Raw genomic sequence first — 17,021 nt, 5'->3', positions numbered from 1 at the left:
TCTCTCTCGTTTGCCCACAATTTTTTCTCACACGTCATAATTTAGTGTATCTGCAAAAGTGTTTTGGACTCACATGATGAGGCACAGGGCTACAGTAATTTGCTGGGCCATTTCATCAGGGTCAGCAGTGAAACACTTTAAAAAATGTTCTGGGAACATGTCATTTACCTGTAACAAGCTTTTGTTTCTGGTCTACTGTGGACACTTGTTTACTCTGTCACTTGACATGTCGTTCCAGCAATAAAACAGGAAGAAAGATGATTTCCTTTCACTGCGGCATCTAGACCAGACTACCATTTCCTTTTCCATCCACGTACCCCTGGCTATCTGTTCTTGCTGCTCAGCACAAATAAGATTTCCAAAGAGGTGCCATTATCACTTGTGCATGTTTACGCTGAAACACGCTGTTAACAAGCTAACACACTGTGAAAACCTCCCATTGATGTAAAAGAAAAACTAATTATTTGCCAAATACTTTGTCTTGTTGAAAAGTAATTTGGGACTTGTGATTTCAGCTTGTCATATTTACATGCATCTCAGAGCAAATTAATCCCTTTTTGGTCTTGCTGCGGTGAGTTAGCTGATAATTTGCAAATTAGATGCATAATTAATCCACAATCAGACACCCTAAAGGCAATTAGAGGCGATGGGACGCTTCTGTACTTCGACCAGTGGCAGGTTAGGCTGCTCCATTACAGGGTAAACACAAAGCTCTTAAGGAGACTTCATGCTAAATGGAAGTGTGAGGAAAAGCCCCTAATGACTGTTGTGACTTGGGCAATATTTTGGTTATCAGAGACACACACGCCTAATGACTTTGAAACACATCAAGAAGACATCAGCAAATACAGAAATCATCAAAGGGAATGGCCACAGGATGACCCCAATGAAAAGCTGTAATCAAATCCCAACCTGGCGACTGAACAGGCCCTCAATGGCCCCTTAATGTGTTGTGTAACTTTAGCAGTTACCTGAAATACCCTAAACACAATCCAACACTGCACAATTACACAGCCATAAACAAGAGTCCAAATGAACCTGAACGTAATTATATAGTAGCCTTCCACAAGTTCACATCAATACCTTATTTTCCGTTATAAAGAAGTCTCTGACCGAGCGATGACCTTAGAAATGTCTTATTTTAGCTTCCCCCCCCCCCCCCCCCTTTTTTTTTTTTAATGGTAGCATTATTTTTTCAGTGGAATTGTTTGCCAAGGTATTGGCTGTGTGGTTTGCCCATCTCTTTTGGACTAGATTAAAAAAAATCACAGCAGCTTCTTGAAAATTCCCATAAAATTTATTGATTCACAATAAAGCAGAAATTTGTCACTCTGCTTGGTAACATTTGTATGAATCACATTGATTTTAGTTAAGAAAAAATCAGTTGTTTTTTGGATAAATTCTCCCCAAACTAATGACTTTCTTCAGCCTCAACAGTACTTAGTGTTTTGGAGCAAATAGCAAAAGTTCACATGTAAATATCCAGTGTGTATAACTAAAGTGGTGAGGATGGTAAAAGCTTGTACAGTACTTTGTATAAACAGTCTGTATTGCTCACAACTGTGCCAAGCAGAGTTTCACAGAGCTGTCAGCGTGGCTATAGACCCTTAGTCTTGTTATTTCATGTAGACCTTCCAGGTAACCTTAGATGTCAAACCTACCTGCAGAGTATGACTTATATATCTGGGAGAGTCCAATCCCTGTGAGAGTGACAAGCCTGTTCAGTGTAACCTGACTCCGTGTCCTCTGCTGTTACCTCTCTGGTCTAGATAATCATCACCTTCCTGTGTTTTCTGTCCTAGGCAGGATTAGAGATTTATTAACTAGCAAGACTGTGTAAGGTCTCAGGAATGTGCTCCAGTTTTGTCCATTGGACCTGACGGTGACTGGCATTCACGCCTAACGTGGCAGGCAGTTCAGTCTCAGTAAGTCTATGCGGGCTGCCAAGTGTGTGGCGCACCACTCCTGCTTAATATCTGTCTGAGGCCCTGGGCATAGGGAGGATGAAAATGGGGAGAAAGCGAAAAGACCCAACTCTGGGTCCCAGGTGTGCACTTAACGCTACCTATCAATTCCGGCCTGGGGTGAGGCAGACTGCAAGCCAGATCAAATCATGAGTCAGAGTTGGGGGATGCATTTCAGCCTGCCTTATTGCCTGGTCAGTCACATGGTAACGGTTCAGACTGAGATGGAATGAGTCAACTGCCACAAGAATCCATCCAGGTGATACGGTATGTACAAGAGTGTGAACTGAATATAGACTCAGTCATGAAGTATTACTCTAAATCTTACACTGAATGTATGCATACAGTTGTTGCACCTCGGAGCAAGTGACACATTTTGATGTTATTTAAAATGAAAAGAAGTCAAAACAAGCCCTGCAACTGCAGCGAACGCTCATTAAAAGCACTTTTTCCTACAAACATCTTTGAATTTTTACTTCTCGTTTCATAAACTTAAACAAAAATGAACGCTAATACAGACATTTGGAGAAGTTTTCGTATTCTAAGTTAGAACTTAGTAAGTCCCCCTTAGCAAATATCACAGCTTCACGGGCTTTCTGTTCTGGCTTTCTTTAATTTTCACCTACTCTTCTATGCACAGCGCTTCAGCAGATATATTAAGGCTGTCTCACTGGATGTTTAAGATCCACCCACAGCTTTTCAGTGATTTTAAAGTCAGGTGACTATTCCAAAAGCTTCGGATTTAGTTTCTCCAGTTAATTACCTTGTGGGAAAAGCTAGCTTTTTTCTCAGTAGCAAATTCTTCACCGACTGCATGATATTTGAACACATCTGCTGATTTTTAAATGAATCTATTTTTTTCTCTCTCCTTGTGCAATTCTTTCCTGTGTCACTGGCTGTAAAATAAATAAAAAGCCAAATATTACCATCACGTTATGATTTAAACGCAGTAGTAGTGGTGGAGGCTGCTAGCTTGACATGTCTATAGCATGTCCTAAATCACTCCATCCTAGCTACATGTTGCTTTGCGTGCATCGTGTGTTGACCTTTGCACTGAGAATGCGGGTGTGGTTAACCTGTGTATGCAAACCGTGCTGTATGTACTGTATAGTGTTGCACCACCGCTCTTATAATGTAGGTGTATTGCAGTGTTTCTGAAGCAGAGGTTTAGTTTTTTCTTTCCAGCAGACATTTGGTTCCATTTAGCTTTTTGATCATGTTAAAAAGTGGATATTACAGCCTAAAAGAGAGCATTGATGTCCTTTTCATAGCATCCCCCTACACCGAGGCTTTCATTTTTAGAACCTCACGAGTTATTCAGTCGACCCCATGGATTTTCTTTTTCTTTTTTTTGGTCTTGAACCATCACCGGCTCAGAATCAGCTCCCAGTTTTTAATGACTAGTTTTAATGTGTCAATTAAAAGCCCAACAAGTTAATAGTGAAGGGTGTATTTGCACCTGCCCCAGTTATAGTTTTATTATCTTTAATTCATTTTTTAATATCCATGAAATAAGAATAAATCATGAAGTTACATATGAAGATTTTATGATTTTTTTTTATTAATTTGTTGCACTGCTTTTATTATCCTCTTTTCACATATAAATCAGCAAAGTATGTAATTTGCCCAGGGGTGGCCAAACATTTGCTGCATCTATGATAAGAGCCGACAGGACAAAAAAAAAAAAAAAAAGAAAGCACCAGCAGTGTTCAAGGAGCAGGAATGCCAGCATCTGAAGCTGCCCATTATATGTCTCCCCATATCCACCCACTGCTTGGTCCAAGGCTGTCTCTGCTGCTTAACTCTTGCACAGGGACTCTCTGTGATCCAGCAGAGCTCTCAGTGCAGGGAGCATGGTGCTGATGCCAAATTCCTGTTATCCAAATCCGTCGGCACTGTCTCATTTAAGAGATAAGAGGCTAATCTACAGGGTGGGCAGGAGATAGACCTAGAAATACAAGGCCCCTCTTGTCGCTTGCTCGCCATTCACCACATAACTGGAATGTGTATAGGCATGTGCAGACAAACAAAACCTTGAGGATATTTTCTCTTTATCCCCTTAGGCTTAGATGTGGTTTTAAAGGATATAAATCACAATGTGTTTGTTCTATTTATCCACCTGAATTGCTCTTATTTCTTTTTCAGATGTGAATCATAGCCAGCAATGTACTTCTTTTTTTGTTTCCAATATATTACTGAATAAAGAATCATAGCTCCGAGCAGTCAAACAAATCTGCTGCAAAGATTAAACTTAATACGACCCACATATGAGTAAAGACTTCAGAACTCAGTTGCTGATGAAAAAATAATCTGTGTTTACACGGTCAGTGTGCTTTTGAGCACGGTTTTTAAATCCTAACTAGTACTGATTTTTAGAACTGTTTTGTGCTTTTGATGAGAAAGATGATTTAATCAATAAACAACAAAACATTTTTACCAACTTTAAGTTTAAAAAAAAGATATATCTTCTTGATAGATTCTTGTTAGAGCTGAAAAAAAGTTGCCAAAGTTTTCAGGCTTTAAAACATAAACCATTGCACAAGAAAACTGTCTAGAATGGTGGCCGGTAGACAAGTAAGTAATTACCTTGGCCTTACTTGAGGTTGAGATTTAATATTTAGCCCTACCATCAGTTAAGCCTTTCAGTTGCCAAACCCCGAACGCTGCTTGCATTGCTAGGAAGTAATGCAAGCAATTGGAAGTGTGCCTGGAAAAATAGTGAATGGAAGAGCAAAGGGTTAAAGCTGGTGAATAAACAATTGTTTCAATAATTAAATCCCAAGGGGACAAAAACAGGCACAAAGTGCCACACAAACCTACTCTCTATAATTGTGTTTTTTGTGGATTGTATTTTCCCCCTCGTTAGGTACCTATTACAAACATTTTGGCCTTTATCCTTTTTGTCACTGCTGTAAGCCCAGTGTGGGACAAAGTTTGTCCCTATTTGACGGTAAGTGTTACACAAACAGGCAGGAGATTGCTATTCAGGATCACACATTAACTGAGCCACATTTGCTTCTATACATATTTCTTGTGTCAGCAAACACAGGCTATTTAACGGTTCAACTGCCAACTTTGAGTACCTGTCAAAGTTACAAAAAACAACCAAACTTCACAATAACTGATGTTGCCACACTGTTGTGGTGTTGTGTACAGTACGGTATTGTGTCCTAGCGCTGATCTCATTACCTGTTTCCCTAACGCAGTCTCTCACTATCAAGATCAAAAGCTGTTTGAAGGTTCACTTCATACCTGACGCAACACAGTCAGCATATAGCTCTCTCTCTGAAGTTATAATCAAGCGCCTGGAGGTGTCCTGAGATAGGAAAAATGCAAAGTAAAGTTTCAAGATTTAATAAATGTAATCTGCTTCATCTTTTGTTTACAGTAATTAGAGAGTTTCAGAATTCATAAGATTTGTTATTTCTTTTCTACTTATGCAGTTTTGAGTGTTGTTCCCTCTTTTACACATCTTTGAAATGAATGCTAGAACTCCCTCCCCCGACATACTTATAAGATTGAGTTCCTGCCTACAGGCTGCTTCCAGCCACAACACTTGAAACTATCCCGTCATAATAATGCCTACATTGCACATTTGTGCACCTGCGGATGATACATTATCTTTTGCCCTGTTCGAGACATAGCCTGAAGGAACACTTCCTCTCACAGCTGCCATGATGTCATCTCCATTTGGGTTTTTTTTTTTCACCTCCTTGAGACCTACAACCCACAGCCTTGACTGTGGTCTTGTTTTTGAGACATTAAAAGCAGAAAAGATGACCTGCGTGAAATCTTCCTTTTAAAAATGGTTTTATTAAAATCAGAACACTGCTTTGGATAAAGCTTCATTTATCTTGGTGCAAAAGGAGAGTCATTATTATTAAATGAAAGGAAATATGGTAATGACCTGACTCTTTTGTAAAACTGCGGAGGGATAGTCTTGCATCCACAAAGCTCCAAAACAGTGCTTTTAAAGTTCTGCTTTTGGGTTCAGATAAAAGACGTTTTAGCGCTAAGTGGTGTCGTAGTGTGTCACACTGTTTTACATCTAAGGATAAACGTTTTTTCTGCCATTACATCTAAAACAATGCCATCTCAGAACTTTAAGCTGTAATTAAGCAGGAAATACTTTGAGATATGTCCCTTGTAATACTGATAAGGAGAAATGTCCCTTTGAGATACTCTTGTATCTTGAAAACGTCACATTTCCCCTGGTAAATATGTACACGTAACTTTCTGAACCATGGAAAATGTGGTATTTGAGATGTTCCCTCTGTCAAGCTGCACCGCTTTGGTTTCTTCTTACCTTGTGATTCGAGCCGATAATATGTTTGCAATGATTTCACAATGCTGAGAGTTGTACATACATCTTTAAGCTGTGTTTATGCAGTTTTGTACAGTGATGGGAAAGCAAGCTTTGTAAGCTATGCTCAAGGACAGCTTCAACCGTGCTGTCTGTGAAACCACCGAGCCATCGGTGTTGCTTAGAAATGAGATGATTCAAAGACTTACGTAAAATAAATTATGCTGATTTATTTGTTTATTTTATTTTTTTTACATTTATCACATTATTGAATCTTTTATTTTTTAATTGCCTGACTGTTATCAGATGGACATAAAGGGAATGCATCAGGGAAGCAAACATATTGGTGTGATCACTTAGTAGTGATCAAGTGTTTTAGGAATGCGTCATCAATTCAATATTGCACCAGTCAGAAGACCATTGCACCGATAAACAACAGCTTAAATCATGGCACTTGCAGTATGCTTGACTAACTCTCATGATGGAGAATTTAAACCTGCAATGACTGATTTCATTGGCAGCCGTGACAGCTTTTAAACAGAACATTGACGTATTCTCACCTTTTTAAATAGCCCAGTTGCTTATTTAACCTCCTCCACAGTTACAGTGCATTGGGTATTATCATTCATTTGGAGATATGTTTCTTTCCACCTGACAATGTACTGTAAGCTCAAAATCAATTCTCTGTCACCCTATTCTTTCCTTTAAAAAACAAAAAACTAGCATCTCATGAGGAAAATAATTAGCTCTTTATCTCTGTGGTGCCAGGCAGATAGTCTACTATGGATTTCTAGAGGACAATGAAGTTGTTGGCCTGACAACAAAACAATGAGCTGAAACTTGGAGCTACAAAGCTCTTATTTTAAAAAAGGAGCTACAGATTTGAGTGATAATTCTCCGTAGGTTCATCTTTATCAGCAACCCCTTTCACTTGTCACGTTGTGTTTATGTTGTTGTTTAATATAAATATTTATTAGAGCCGTAACTGGCCAAGCAGAGAACTTCATTACAAATGACAGATCGAAAACACTCAGAGTTGTGAGGCATGTGTGATGCTCCCCTTCAGTCTTAGCTTTGATAGAAATGTTTTAAAAAAGGGCTGAAAAGTCTCTTTAATAAGTTGGAACAGCTTTCTGTGGATCTGAGAGAAACTCATCCAGTGGATTTCTTTAAATGCTGCTCAGAAATGTTCCTGGTTTGACCTTTTTTTTTTGTTATGTTTTGTTACTTCGCCTGGAAAAAAAGGTTATTTTTTAAAAACACATTTTCCGTCTTTGCAGTATGCATGTATATTTTTGTGCACTTGTGTTTATACTTGACTTATATTTATATTTACGTTAGACTTGTCTCCATGAGACTTCAAGGTAATTGATGAAATGGATTATCTCATCTTTTTATTGTGTGTTGACAAGCAAAACAGAAAGCACTTATGGGTCCAAGGCAGTTATACTATTGTGATATGTTTTTGTAAATAAGCATTAAACATTTAAATACAAACAGGATTCAATTGTGAATGTCGAAGTTGTGTTTTCTCATGTCCCCGTGTTTACTGGAAATTTAAAACCTGTTGTTTCTGTAGTCTTAGAACATAAATTATAAAGGAAGTTGGTTTTTCAAGCTTCTACAAAAAAAAATTCCTCATGTTTTATAAGTAAACATTAAAAAAAAAAGAAGATATGTCAAAGCATTGCTCCTTGCTTGAGAGAGAATCAAAGATGATTTTGGCTTTCAAGAAGATCAAACTACTGCAGAAGTAACTTTAATGAAAGGAAAACCTACTGTGAGCTCTGGCATGTGGAAGCACACAAAAGCAGACTATGTTCAGTCCTCCCTCCCGTACATTTTCACTCACCATTAGTCAGGACAAAGTAAGAAATGGCCTAAAGATTCAATGGCAAGAATGTTAAGCCATGTTTGTTTGTGCATGAGAGGAGCGAAGAAAAAGAAGAAAGATGTTCCACAGCTGAGTAATTATAGTTGTTGTGCTGGTGTCATCTCTTGATGTTTCAATGCCATTAAGTATGAGGGGCGTTTGTTGAGCTTGAATGGTCCCAGACAAGCAGGGATGATATACATTTTGTTTGGCAAAGCAAATGGGAGGTCCATATAGCACGGCTGATTAAAGCAGGAGCAGAGCTTTTGTGAATTTTGATCAGTCTCGTTTCTAATTCTATTTGATCAAAGAAATGATGATATAACAAAGAAATCAAATGGAAGCATCCCAGGCTTAACTAAAGCAAATTTCGTAGTTGAAGTTGAATCACTAAAAATAAATCCAAATTCATGTTATACTGCAGCAGCAATGCAGCATCCAAACACATATAGCAGGGAGGGAATGTGATTAATTTCTAGGAAAACCCAAATCTAGATAAATGAATTTATTCATCATCATCATCATTATTCATCACCCAGGTTGGCTCCATCATGTCAAAAGACTGGCACTGGTAGGACCCACGCACTCTAGTGGTGGAGGTATCAGTTTTGTCTGCAAGATGGATTTAAAATCACACAGCTCCTCCTGCTGTTTGAAACACAGCATTTCACTCTGCCACTGGGCTGCATGGATCACGGTAAGTTATTCAGTAAAGCTTTATGGTTGAGTGCCTAGTTCATACGGTGACAGACCCAACAATAGTAGGGAAGCAATAGTAATGCTTGCTTTAAAGCCCAAACTTAAAGAAACATTATAATGTGTCTCTCCTCTCCTTTCTACGGTAATGTGTCAGGTATAAAATGACTTTGTTCACCAATCAAACCTGATAATTCCCACAATTTTCCTCTTAGTCCTGTTCATTTTTAAATTTGTATCTCTGTTTTCACACAACTCATCCTGATTCCTTCATTTAATTCCCTCACTTTGTTGCATAAAGGTGCTGGGAACATTCCTCAGAGATTTTGGATGATGAGGACATAATACACTGTGAAGACCATTTGAGTACAGTGAACTCATTGTCACGTTCCAGAAACATGTTTGAGTTGATTTGAGCTTTGGGACGTGGTGCGTTGTCCTGCTGGAAGCAGTCATCATAAGATGGGCACACTGTGGTCATAAAGGGATGAATGCGGTCAGCAACAACACTCGGGTAAGTTGTGGAGTTTACACAATGAGGTGGTACTACGAGCCCCAAAAGTGTGCAGGTAAAATGTCTCTCACTCTATTATACCGCCAGCAGCCTGAACCTTTGATAAAAGGCAGACTGTATCCTTGCTTTCATGTTGTTTATGCCAAATTGTGACCCTAACATCCGAATGTCACAGCAGAACTCGAGACTCATCAGACCAGGCAATGTTTTTCCAGTCCTCTGCTGCCCAATTTTGGTGACCCTGCGTGAACTGCAGCCTGTTCTTCGCTGACAGGAGAGGCACCTGGTGTGTTTTTGTTGTTTGTTTGTTTTTACTGCTGTAGCCCATCTAGCTCAGTGTGTTTTGTGTTAAGAGATACTTTACTGCATATCTTGGTTGTTACAAGAGGTTACTGTAGTTACTATTGTCTATTGTTCCTGTCAGCTTAAAGCAGTCTGGCCATTCTCCTTTGACCTCTGGCATTAAAAACACACATTTTTAGCTAGACAATTGCTGCTTACTGGATATTTTTTCTTTTTCGTACCAGAGTCTGTAAACCCTAGAGATGGTCGTGTGGGAAAATCCCAGTAGTTTAGCAGTTTCAGGAATAATCGGACGAGTCTGTCTGGCACCAACAAATAAATTATGTTCAACGCCACTTAAAGCTCCTTTCTTTCACATTTTAATGCTCAGTTTGAATTTCAGCAGGTCGCCTTGACCATGTTGGCGGCCACTGAGTTGCTGCCATGTGATTGGCTGATTAAATATTTGCGTTCATGATCAGTTAAACAGATGTATCCAAATAAGTGGCAAGATCATGAATGGCATACACAAATAACAGCTGTCTTTCCAAAGGTTTCTCCCTGAATGACATTCTTGTTTCTCGTTGTCATTCAGTCCGATTGTGAAAGCCATACCATACTTTATTTTTACCACAGTTTTGATAAAAAAAAAACATTGGGCAGTTCCTGTCTGCCTAGCTTGCGCATGCATTTGGATCCTTGTTAACATTTTCAGAGCACGCAGTAAATCATGTGACACTGTAAGGGTTTAAAATGTGCTCAAGCCCAGCAGTTCCCTAGGACATAATTGCCATCATACCTTAGGGAAATAAATTCTTAATAACCTTAAAAACTGTTTGAATGTATCTGCTGGAAATATCTTTTCCCACAAGTCTTATTTACTTTCTGAACCATAGCTGCTCTGTTCCTTTTTGACTCCCAGCCAGGACGAAATGTCACCATCAAACGATGAAACAAAATGTAACAGCGTGCAGAGACATTGGTTTAAAAAAAAAAAAAAAGCCAAGCAGTAATGAATAACAGTCTGTTATTTAGAAAATACAAGTTCACATCCATCCTGTTCTCATTCTTTGGCATGAATGAGAGGCACCTGAGATAATTTGTGAAATAGATGGAGATGTCATGCTCAAATTACCCAGACGGGTCCTCCTTCATTCAGGAGCGGTGGGAGCTGTCTGGATGTCTTGCTCTAGTGTTTTTAAATTAATGAGCTGTTTTTCGTGAAGTGAAATTCGCTGTAGGTGCCTTTTGCTTGGTGTGAAACAGACAAATTTGCTTCCTTCTGCCACTTTAATGTTGTTAATTTCACATTTCTTAGAAAGGAATGCCAAGACTTATGAAAAATCAGGGTAATTTAAAGTCATCACAGTCCCAGCCCTTCACAGGATAAGTGACTTCAGAAAGAGTATATACTGCGAATTATTTAAAATGATACGCAGTTTATTACTGTGCCCCTCCCCTTTGCAGAACCGCTTAAAACAACAGCAATATCAAGACATAGACACTAGATGGCGCCATGTGAGAGAAAGTTACTGGTTTAAAACTTCAAAAGAAAGCTTAAATTTAAGCCCTGCGCCACCAACTTTGCTGGAGCCAGTGAATTTTGATCTGCACATTTTATAAATTGACTAAATATTTGCATTATTAAGATTACCGTTATCATTGATATGTAAAGCCTAAAGCCTGAAACTGTACTCAAAGGTGGGTAATCTGTCTTGGACTCAGCGGGATAATGTTTAAGGTGGTTAATTAAAATCAGTTGTAATGTAATGTTTTGTGATTTATTTTTATTTTTTTTAAAGTAGGGCAAGTTGGCATACCCTTCAGGTATGAAACTTCTCCCGATCACTGTGCATTTCTCCATCTGATTCCGTTTTAGACTGAGACAAGTTGGTGTACAGTGAGACCGAGCAAGCACTCGTGATCTTGAGTGTGTCAATCTGCGGTGCGACGCACAGGGCGAAGAGGCGCGGCACGCTCTCAGCAGAGGTCCTGTGAGGACTGGAAGGATCACAAAAGCAGCACTCCGACCGAGGCAGGGATGAAGAGATATCAGACACTTGGAAGCAGCTGAACCGGAGGATTTTTACCCAAAGAGCACTCGGCTCTGTCCCGCGGGCTGCCTCGGTTACTGGCTATCAGGGTGAGCGGGGTGGTCGCTGCCTGCATCTCTCTGTGTGTGTGTGTGTGTGTCTCTCCTCAGCGCACAGGCGCTCTGCACTCCAGTCTGCTGACACTCCGGGAGGGCAGTCCGCACTACACCTCCGTGTCATTGGACTCTATGTGGATACAAAGCCCGGCCAACACAGATCCATGGGGATAGTTTAGAGGGAACTGCTGACTGCGACCTTTTGCATGAAATCAGGTAAGTGTCGGCGTATTTGGAAAGGCACATTTTTGGACAGCTAGTTCCCTATTCTCCAACTTAAAACACCTCTTATCCAATACGTGACATTCTTGCTCGCTGTCGGCTTCAAATATAGTGTCTTATTTCTCGAATCAGGTCTACATCAAGCCATATATTTACAATTTAGCTTACACATTCGTCTCAACAACCACGATCAGGCCCTTTAACTGCTTAATTCCTGCCGTCGTTCTAAATTACTACAGTCCCTAATGTTTTTACTCGTGCGCACTCATGTGAGAACAGTGTAGGATGAAATCATTTGTGTGTGGAGCTGAATTAATGAAGCCGTAAAATGACTGGGTTGTTAAATCCAGCATATGGCAGAAAGTCCCCAGATGAGCAGGGGACAGCAGTAAGAGCGGGGAGACAATTGGGCTCTTGTGTGTGTGCACGGTTTTATGATAATGAAAGTGGACCCCGTTGGCCAGGCCCGTCCTGAAACACAAAGATCATTCTCAACAAGTCCCGTACTGTGGGCGCCCGCTTGGTGCTGAGGCAGCGAGTGTATGTGACAGCACCATTATTCACCAAGATGCCTAAGTGCACTTGTATTACACCGCATGGAAGAACTATCATAACAAGCTGACCCCTACCCCGAAAAATATATATTATTTTTCGGGGTATATATTGTGCAAACGCATTTTGTCTGGAAATGTTTATAATTTACCCTAAATGTATGAATCCGTCCACATTTGCTCAACTGTAAGTTTCTAAACAATAACACAACTGACACTCTTTGACTTTCCTCTCAATTGTGCACACACTGTTCCTAAACAGTACTCCTAACAGGATTATTCTCATTTAGCTGTTGCTTCCAAATATATTGGCTCTGATATTTCAGTTTTCACTTGCAGTTTCATTTACATTTTGCAATAATCTAAGCATATTTTTTTAGGCTCCTTAGTACAATAGAATCAATTAAAAAACATCTGAGAGTGGACCTTCTCATCAATTTAGGAAATCATCATCCTTGCAGACTGGAGATGCTCATGAATCTTGCATGTTCACATCCGGAGAGAAATGGGGGCACAATTAGAGGATTGCACATTACTTAGAGTATAGATGTTTGGCTCGGATGCAGTGCGTTGTATGGCGGTTCTACTGAAGGAGCAGAACATGATTTAGATATGTGTTCTGAAAGGACAAAGGCGAGATCAATAAGAAACTGATTTTTCATCTGTGTGTAGTGAACGGGGCATCTGCTTGAGTGCAAACACTATTTATTTCTGGGAAGGGAGTAGGACATACAATTTGTCTGATATAAGAGGCACACGTATCTTTTAAAAACACTCTGGGGGGCAAAGAGGCGGGCCATCATGTATTGCTGATTCTCTGTCCAGCTGCAATTCCTTAATGCACTCTGCGAGTCAGAGATCTAATAAGAAGTGGAAGAACATCTTCAATAATGAAACCCCACCTGCATCTCTGCTGCAGAGTGAGGGCTGGGGCTGCGAGGCCTCATAAATAACAGAAGCCAGACCTGACACGCGCTGCTCCAACGTCTGGGAACTGCCAATAATCCGTCAGCAGGAGGGAGTAAAAAAAAGGCACAATGCTTAGTTTTGCTTTGCAGTCATCAAGTAAATGTAGCTCAGCACAGCAACTTTACTCTAATAAAGAGTTCTGCAGAGTGATATGAGGGGATATTCAATCACTTTTTACTCATAAGGAGAATACGGGAAGAGCATTCCTGTAGTGAAAGCAGAGCATGGGACAGCAAACAGCTTAAATTGCATGCAGATTTCAATATTATTCTATTGATTTTATCACACCACAGACTTATCTTTGTCTTATTTTTTTCTGCTTTTCAGCAGTAATTTAATTGTAATAACTTGCAGTGTTTGAAGCTTAGAAGTATCATCGTCTTCTTTCAGGCTTTAATTTAGATGTTGTATCACAGGAGCATTTTTTCAATACATATCAATTTCCTCTCTAATACTTGAGATAAATCCCCTGTAGCAATTAACCTGCTTTTGAGTGATTAACCTGTGCTTGTCACTATCTAATAACTACAGACACTTGAGGCTGTACTCCCATTGTGATCATTATTATTCTCATGCTTTACCATGAGACACAAGAAAGCTATGGAACAACATTACATGAGTACTTGTTGATTTGTGATCTGGCGCCCTCCCTGCATATAAACAGCACAGAGAGCCTTTTTTGGATCTTCTTGTATTCCTATGAAGAGACCCTTTCTTCTCTAACACAATGTGACCCTCACTGCTGTTCTTTAAACAGACCCAGTGGCTGACAGAGCTTCGGGCTGTCCCTGCTATGAAAAGATAGCTCTGTGCTGAGCTCCAAAGATTGACCAAGCAAGCCTCATGACTCTCCTGTTGTGTCTCACAAAGAGTCTCATGAGCATGATTTATTTAGTCCAGAAGTTACCATCAAAGAGGACCTTTTATGCTGTCTTTACAGAGCGCCTTAAGAAGTAATGATAGGTGTATTCTAAACACTCAGATCCAGTAAGTCCTGTATGTCGTGCGAAAAAGCTAAAAGACTGTCTTCACGAAAGTAATCCGCTCTGCTCTACAGAACACTAAATGGAGGTTTTTCTTTCAATTGGCCATCTGCATCTATGTGTGTGTGTGTTTGTATGCGACAGAGAAGGAGAGAAGCTTTTTATCCCCCCTTCAGCTGCCTAGCGCGTGAAATATTTAGCAGGGACCGCACTATTTTTGGGTTTGTGCTCAGTTTGTTTTGAAGCTTATGTAATCCGTAGTTTCAGCTCAACGCGCGCGGTAATGTTTTATGTCAAATAATACACCATTGAGTCAGCCAACTTAAGCGTAGTGATGCTGCAAGCAGTATAATCCTGCAGACGAACTGTGCGAAACTATAAAGGACATTGCACAGCTGAGAATTATGATGAGGACTCCTGCACCATCTGTGCACTGATTGATTTGCCATGTTTAATGCAGCGTCTTGTACCTCAAGGAAGCGGGGGCCACTCCAGATCGTCTCAGGTTCCTTGTTTCTCTGAGATATTGATCAACTTGTCTCTCTTCCCTCCAACTGTCTCCATCTCCGCTTGTTTTCTTCCTCAGTTTGTCTCCCATCTCGCTCACTTTCTCCTCCCTCTACTCTCCTCTCCTGTGAGGTGTCAGATTCTCTGACTCATGCCCTGGTGTGGAGGATGGGAGGAAAGCAGGGATGAAAGAGAAGAGAGAAAAGTCATTTTGCAGATAGAGGGAGTGACCTTCATCCAGTAAGAAGGATGGGATAAAAGCTGGAGTTAATACCCTGCCAAAGTGTATTCTCCACCATGCCAAAAAGCCATTCAAAATGATATATGGTCCTAGTAGGAGCTCTCTGATAATAAGAGACATGCCATTGTAAGGAGAGGCAAGGCAAATGATTAGAAAATTTCAATGTTGTATCCAGAGGGATAAACAGTCGGGAACAGCATATGAAATATGCTGAAGATTTTTTGTTTGAAACCAGATTTTTATTTATTTGTTTATTTTTTGTTGGGGGGATTTGACAGTTAAATGACAGTTGTACAATCTGTATGCCTGGGCCCCACTGTCCCTATGCTAACTAAAGCCAGTTTAAATACAGGCTCAGACAGTGACACGTTGTGCCTGGGTCCAACAGCCACATGGCATATATATACATATATATATAACAATTGACAGCTCACAAACATCTCCTTATAAGGTCATTATCTGCATGTTTGTGTTGTTGTTCTGTTTTTTCCCCCCAACTGGCAATAATGAGAAGAAGGGAGGGATTGGGGGTTTACCTAATGAGGGGATGTGTTTCTTTGTAAAAACAACTGCATCTAGAACTGATCAATCGCAGAGTGGCTACATTCCTTCAAGGGTATATGCTTATTAATCCCCATTGAGCCAGAACTAAATAAATACTGCTCCTCCCTGACAGTGAGAGAAACTGATGGCATTTTATAGACTCCCGTGCTAGTATGTCAATTACACCGCTGTTCATTAGCTGCCGGGTTCCCTTGTAAGTATGCAGATTCTGCAACAGAAAGCTGTCTGTGTCTAAGCTGTATAGACAAACGGACATGACTGTAAGTTGCAATGACAAGAAGAAGCCTTGACAGTAACGATTCCTGCCACTTTTAAAATGCAGCCGTTTCCAATATCAGTGATGTAAATAAACAGTGGCTCTACAGCTTGTGTGAATACGATTATTGTGTGTATAAATGGCTACAAATGTATTACCCCCCACCACCACCCAGCTGACAAACCCACAAAGTTTCAGAAGGCGTGTTATCACAGGATTTTCAATTAGGCGCGTTCATTGTGAAGACAGCTTTTCAGCGGCTTTGTTTATAGAATCAGAAATCAGAAATTGTGTAGTTTTACTGAATCTTTTAAAAACACACTTCCGTGGGGTAATCTTATCAGCGTCAGCCCACATTTAGGCGCGGTGGCCGTAGTGAATGTGACCACTGGCCGTTCTCTCTGCTGCAGGAGCAGCCGACAGCTCGGGGGCCTGATAACCCTCTCTGGAGCCCTGCAGTTGACAGGCGACTTGAACTGCAGGCTTACATGGTTATGCTTTAACGCTAGATGAAGCGGTGGGCTGATAGCAGAGGACAGTCCCCTCTGTGCCGAGGGCTGACCCCTCCCATTATATGTGACAGAGCTGAGACAGACATGCCGAGAGATGAAACACTACTCTTTAATTTCAAGCCTCTCCTGTTTCACAACTAAAGCCCTCTTCTCCTCTCTCTTTTTTTGCCTCTCGACCCTGGAGAGGTTATGGAAGTGCAGCTGTATTGGTGTAACCGTTTAATTCTTCAATCGAGTGCTCATTATTCTTGCAATATATGTTGCTGAACTATACTAAAAGGGATTTACTGTAGAGAAGATATTCTCAATTAGACTCTTGTTAGAAACTGTTTCGAGGGTTTTATTGTCAATTTATTGTAGTTTTTCTTTTTTTTTCCTTCATAATCTAACGTGGGTGATGCAAAATGTTTCTTTGGTCTGATCAGGATTTAGCAG

The 17,021-nt window shown here is 40.3% G+C and overlaps 1 protein-coding gene across 6 annotated transcripts in view; it reads left to right on the top strand.

Moving 5' to 3' along the window:
- The first annotated feature begins 1,827 nt into the window (after nt 1–1,827).
- LOC146494635 (poly(rC)-binding protein 4-like) overlaps nt 1,828–17,021 on the top strand; it is a 46,430-nt gene continuing 31,236 nt past the window's right edge. The window contains exons 1-2 of one of the 6 annotated variants that reach the window (XM_085145019.1): nt 1,828–2,231; nt 8,680–11,997. The gene's annotated coding sequence lies outside the window, so the exon portion shown is untranslated. Of the gene's footprint in view, nt 2,232–7,927; nt 11,998–17,021 lie in introns of those variants that run through there. The other 5 variants (XM_085145021.1, XM_085145022.1, XM_085145020.1 and 2 more) reach the window with 5 other exon arrangements.

This window comes from Neolamprologus multifasciatus, chromosome 20 (assembly GCF_963576455.1).
Source record: "Neolamprologus multifasciatus chromosome 20, fNeoMul1.2, whole genome shotgun sequence".
Classification (NCBI taxonomy): domain Eukaryota; kingdom Metazoa; phylum Chordata; class Actinopteri; order Cichliformes; family Cichlidae; genus Neolamprologus; species Neolamprologus multifasciatus.
This window is presented reverse-complemented; position numbering and strand designations above follow the sequence as displayed.